The following is a 5,995-nucleotide window of genomic DNA, read 5'->3' on the forward strand; positions in this document are numbered from 1 at the left end:
TACTATGTAGTTTTGTACCATACATTTATGTGAATGTGCATGTTTAAAGAATGGAATGAATAGGATTCACTCAGAGCAGGCCATAGAGGCAGAGAGTTTTGTTCAGGAAGATTTCAATTTATGCAACATCTGGAAAAGTAGCAGAATGAAGACTTTTAGAACAGCCTAAGAAGATGGTTCTCAAAACAAAAGATCATTTCCAAAACAACATATGGTTCCATGTGAACTAGCAGACAGCCAGAACATGCAAAGATGAAGTCAGGAAGGCAAAGGCTCAGAATGAATGAAGATTTGCTACAGAAATCAAGCACAATAAAAAAAGTTTCTTTCAACATATTAATAACAAGAAAAAAGTCAAGGAAACTGTAGGTCCACTAAAGCAGGGCTTTTCAACCAGTGGTACAGGTACCCCCTGTGGTACATTGGCACCTGGCAGGTGGTACGCAACCATCCTAGAAAAGTGGTAGTGGGGGAAGGGAAATGAGCTGAACCGGTGGCAGCACACAAGCCTGAGCAAAAGATGGCTGGAGCTGCAGGGCTGTCAGGGCTCAGTGGAAGCGCCAGGATCAGCGCCAGACTCCAGCTGGAGCTCGGTGCTGATCTTGGCGCTTCCGCTGAGCCCAGAAGAAGTGCCAGGATCAGCTGGAATGTTGCAGCATCTCCAGGGTCTTGTGATTTACATTCAGATGCTTGGCAACTGATTCATATTTATGACGGTCACAGTGTCCCAGGGTCTTGTTAAGTGACCAAAACCTGCTGCAACCCCCCAGCAGATGGGGGGAATAAAAGCCAAACACCCCCCACCCCACCCCCACTGCCAATCCTCAACAGTGCTCACAACAATAAAAACCTCGCGCAGGAGGAAGAGCACCGCAGGCAGGTGTCTTGCTCGGCTGTGCCTTGGAGGGCACTTTTTTCAGTGCCATTGTAACTTCAAACAGTCACTAAGCAAACTGTTTTAAGTCAAGTACTACCTGTACTTTATCACTTTTGGGGGGGGGGCGTCATCAAGTTTTTGAGACCTTGCTAGGCGACTGATGGTACTTGGATGTTACCATATCCTAAAAGTGGTACAATGGGGGAAAAGGTTGAAAAGCCCTGCACTAAAGAGAGAAGATGGCAAGGAAGTAACTGGCAGAAAGGAGAAAGCAGAGCTGCTTAACTCATTCTTTGTATCAGTCTTCACACAAAAAGAAGCTATAGCCCAACATACCCAAAAAAAAAAAACCACTACTGCAAAAGACAAATTAGAAACAAAATTAAAATAAACAAGAAAATGGTAAGAGAACACCTATCCAACCTTGACAAATATAAATCACTGGGACCTGACAGATTGCATCCCAGAGTTCTGAAGGAGCTGGTAGATGTTATCTCAGAACCATTGTACCATATCTTTCAAAAATCCTGGAGCACCAGGGAAGTATTTGAGGATTGGAAAGGGAAAAAAAACAGACTCAGGAAACTACAGATCAATCAGTCTAACATCAATACATGGGAAGATACTGGAAAACAGATCTGTGAACAACTAGAAGCAAACAAAGTTATAACTAATTGCCAGAACGGATCTGTTAAAAACAGATTGTGCCAAACCAATCTTATTTCATTCTTTGATAAAGTGACTAAATTAGTAGACCAACGAAATGCTGTGGACATAGTATACTTAGATTTCAGTAAGGCATTTGACAAAATAGACCACAACCTGCTGCTTAGTAAGCTAGAAAAAGGTGGGATAGACAACATCACCATCAGAAGGATCTGTAGCTGGCTGGCAAACCGTACTCAAAGAGCAGTCCTCAATGGTACTACATCTACATAGAGAGAAGTAAGCAGTGGGGTACCACAAGGCTCCGTCTTTGGCCCAATACTCTTCAATGTCTTCATCAATGACTTAGATGAAAGAATAGAAGTGAACTCATCAAATTTGCAGATGACACTAAACTGGCAGGAATAGCCAACACCCAAGAAGATAAGCTCAGGATTCAAAAAGATCTTGACAAACTTGAACAATGGGCCCTATCCAACAAAATGAGTTTTAATGTGGAGAAAAGCAAAGTTTTACATTTAGGCAGGAAAAATCAAAGGTTTAAGTACAGATTAGGTGAGACCTGGTTCAAAAACAGTAACTGTGAGAGGAACCTTGGAGTCCTAGTGGATGATAGCTTGACTATGAGCCAGCAGTGTGCAGCAGTCGCCAAAAAAGCTAATACAATCCTGGGTTGTATAAACAGAGACATAGAATCACGATCACATGAAGTATTATTACTGCTTTATAAAACCCTAGTGAGCCGCCATCTCCCTTTGTTGACCTGGACTTAGAGGACAGTATTAATTGTGAATACATGCAGATGGTCCCGCTATCTCTGGCTACTTGCAAAACCATGAATGCAAAGTCATAAAAGGACAGCAAAGGAAACACCCAATATCCTAACCCACCTGGGAACATATGGTGTCTTGGGGAAACACCCAAAAGGGCACATTTTTAGCTACTTCTGCTTTCTTCTTATCTACAGTGTGCCAGCCTTAAAAGATGAAGTCTTTATCTTATGTGTGTCAGCTTTGCTGGGTGAATTGCTTATGTAATCAAAGAAAGTATAAGAATAAGGCTTTTCTGATATTTGGGGCTTTTTGTCTCTTTTATAGAAGCTTATCTTTGTTCAGCTGAATAAAAATGTAAAGCTTGAAGGTAACTTCTGGTTTCCTGAATTTTTTGTCAAGCAAAACCTCAGAACCTGCATAGCATTTTTGGCGAGCCAGGCAGGGTCCTAGGGAGGCTCCAGAAGGGGGAAGGCGCCAAGCGTGCTCTGGTATTTCCTGGAGGTGCCCTCCCTTCTTGACTCTTGAACAGGAAGTAGTTTTTTTCTTTTTTGCTGTTGTTGTTGCCTTCACTTGGTTCCTGCATACTCAGAAAGGCTGAAGATAAGGTAAGCTTATATTGCTTTATTGCACAGGCTTGCCTAGGGAATGTGTGTGTATGTGTGTAAAAGTGTGTTTGTTTCCTTAAATCATTTCCCTCCGTTGACCAGAACTGGGTGGAAGGGTTTGCCTCAGCCACACCTAGACCCCCCTCAAATTTTTTTGGGGGGGGGCATTTAGAAAGCAAGAGGGGCTAACCTTGTACTCTCGTACTCCAACAGGTTGTGAGTGTTGAACTTTGCGGTTTGTGGTTGCTTCTTATATATTTCCCGCTGTTGACTAGGCTTAGGCGTGATACTGATCCTAGCCACTTGTAGCCCCCTGCAAGGCTGTTGTGCCGTTAACCAGGGGTATCTACATTGCAAGGAGGATCTGTGGATCTCCTGTGGCCCAACAGGCTGTGCAAGTCATGTGAGAGATTTAGATACATGGGCTCAGCCCAAGGAGGATCTGTTAGAATGAATAAAATGAAGGTATGTTCCCCCATCACCGTTGAGAGTGTTATAAGGAACTTTGATAAGCTTAAAACCCGTCGGGATATGAAAATTGAAACTCTAAGTACAATGCCCTCTGGCACCAGGATAAGCCTACTGTTTGGCCCAAAGGGGGGTCCATATATTTGGGGGGGGGGTTTGAAACTATGGGAGGTTATGTTCAAAGAGGCATGGATCATGATCAACAAGCTTATTATGCACTTTTTTGGACTAAGGAATAAGCAGATGCTTAAAGACTGTGGGTTGCGGCAACTTCCCACAGCACCACCTTTTCCAGCTTTATCTTTTGCTCCACCACCTTATAAGGGGATTTCCCCTCTCACAGAGTAGGTAACTATTGGAAGGGGGGACACTAATAAGGTCCTGGTTCATACCCCCTTCTCCACATCTGACCTTTATGTATGGAAGGACTGATTAGGTTCTTACACTGCAGCCCCACACAAATATTCTGAATTGGTTCTGTCTATCATTTGAACTCATAACCCTAATTGGGCAGACCTCCAAGCCATGCTGGATGTCTTTTTAATAGCAGAGGAAAGGCATCTGGTAGGAAATGCTGCAAAAAGATTAGCTGAAGAAAGGAAGGTCCTTTGTCCTGAAACTGACCCTAGATGGGTCATTACTTATGAAAGTAGAGACTATGAACACTTAAAAGGCTTTCAAGACATTCTTGTCACTGCGTTGCAGACTGCTTTTCCTAAACAGAAAAATTTGGGCAAGATTTATATTTATTCATCAATTGCCATCAGAAAGCCCCAGTGACTTCCTTGAGTGCCTCTACCAAGCCTTCAGGAAATATAATGATTTGGACCCAGAAGTTCCAGCAAACACCCACTTGGTCAATATGCTCTTTCTTAGGCAGAGTGCCCCAGATATTAGGTACAAATTACAGAAGCTGGAGGGGGCTTCAACTGACACAATTGGAAAATTGTTGGAAGTAGCTTATAAAACCTACAGTATGTATCAAGACCAGAAGTAACAGCCAAAGGGGTTAAAAGGGATGAAAAATGAAGCATTGTTTTGCTGGCTCAAGCTCTACAATGGGCACCCCTAGTGGGAAGGGACTCGCAGAAGAGGATGGCGAGGAGCTTTAGGGCCTCCTTGGGAGAAAAGTGGATGATGCCACCAAGATTCCAAACACCCCCGGAACGTCCAATGCAGTCTTTTGCCCTAAGACTGGACCAGGGTCGTATATGTAAGAAATTTGGCCATTGGGGCAGGGAATGTCCTTTACGTTCCCTTCCCAGCCATCCTATAGGGTGTGTTACTCCACAACCATGCTTTAAATACTAGGGGGGTCAGGGGCTAGAGGGTCTTTGTCTCCCTGCCCTTTCAAATGATTCTCCCTCTGCACCCATGGTAAAGTTTAAAGTTGGAGGGGAAACAATACCTTTTTTGATTGATACAGGGGCTTCATGTTCAGTATTAAAGAAGCCCCTTGGAAACTTTTCCTCACAAACATTCCAGGTTATTGTGGCCAGTGGCCAATCTTTATCAGCAGCAATACTTGACCCTTTAGAATGTTCTTTAGGTGATACTCACCTTACTCATCAATTTCTTTATCTTCCAGATTGCCCTATGCCACTTTTGCTTGCTAGGTTACAGGCAACTATCTCTTTCAAAGGGGACCAGGTTGAATTAACAGTTCCCCCTGAACAAGCCTGGCATGGTCTGACCCTTCAACTTTCCTCATCTGAGGACACACATGAGTGGCCTGGTTTGTTAGATTGCTTTGTTGACTCTAATGCATGGTATTCAGGGGTCCCTGGCCGGGCTATTAATGCAGTTCCCATGGAAGTAGGCTTGCACCCTGATGCACTGCCAGTCTCCATTCATCAATATCCAATTAGTTTGGAGGCTTTACAAGGGTTAGAACCCCTCATTACTAATTTCCTTGCTTATGGGCTTCTCAGGGAAACTGTTAGTCCTTATAATATACCAATTCAGCCTATTAAAAAGCCAGACGGCTCTATCCGTTTCTGCCAGGACTTAAGAGCAATTAATCAGATCAATATGACATTGCATCATATGGTGCCTAACTCCTATATGCTGATTTCTCAACTGGGTCCACATCTTACTTGGTACACTGTTATTGATCTAAAAGACACTTTCTTTTGTGTCCCTTTGGCTCTTGTTAGCCAGCCCCTCTTTGCTTTTCAGTGGAACATAGGCAACTTTGCTTGACTGTTTTACCTCAAGGATTTAAAAATAGCCCTACTATTTTTGGTACTTTCCTGGCCACTGATTTAGTCACATGGTGACCTGTGGAGAACACTACTGCTGTGGTGTTACAATATGTCAATGACTTACTAGTAGCTGCCCCCACTGAGGGCAATTGTCTTTTGAATTCAGTTTCTTTGTTAAATTCCCTTTGTTATTGGGGCTATAAAGTTTCCCATACTAAAGCCCAGCTTGTTAAACAGGAGGTTCGGTATTTAGGTTATATTCTGTCAAAAGAGACTAGAAAATTATCCCTGGAGAGGATCCAGGCTGTGTGCCTCCTTAAGCCACCTGGTACTAAACGTCAGCTTAGGGGTTTCTTGGGAATGGCAGGTTTCTGTCGTATTTGGATTCCAAATTTTGCTTTA

Source organism: Crotalus tigris, unplaced genomic scaffold, assembly GCF_016545835.1.
Source record: "Crotalus tigris isolate CLP2741 ecotype Arizona unplaced genomic scaffold, ASM1654583v1 scf7180000019175.708988, whole genome shotgun sequence".
NCBI lineage: Eukaryota > Metazoa > Chordata > Lepidosauria > Squamata > Viperidae > Crotalus > Crotalus tigris.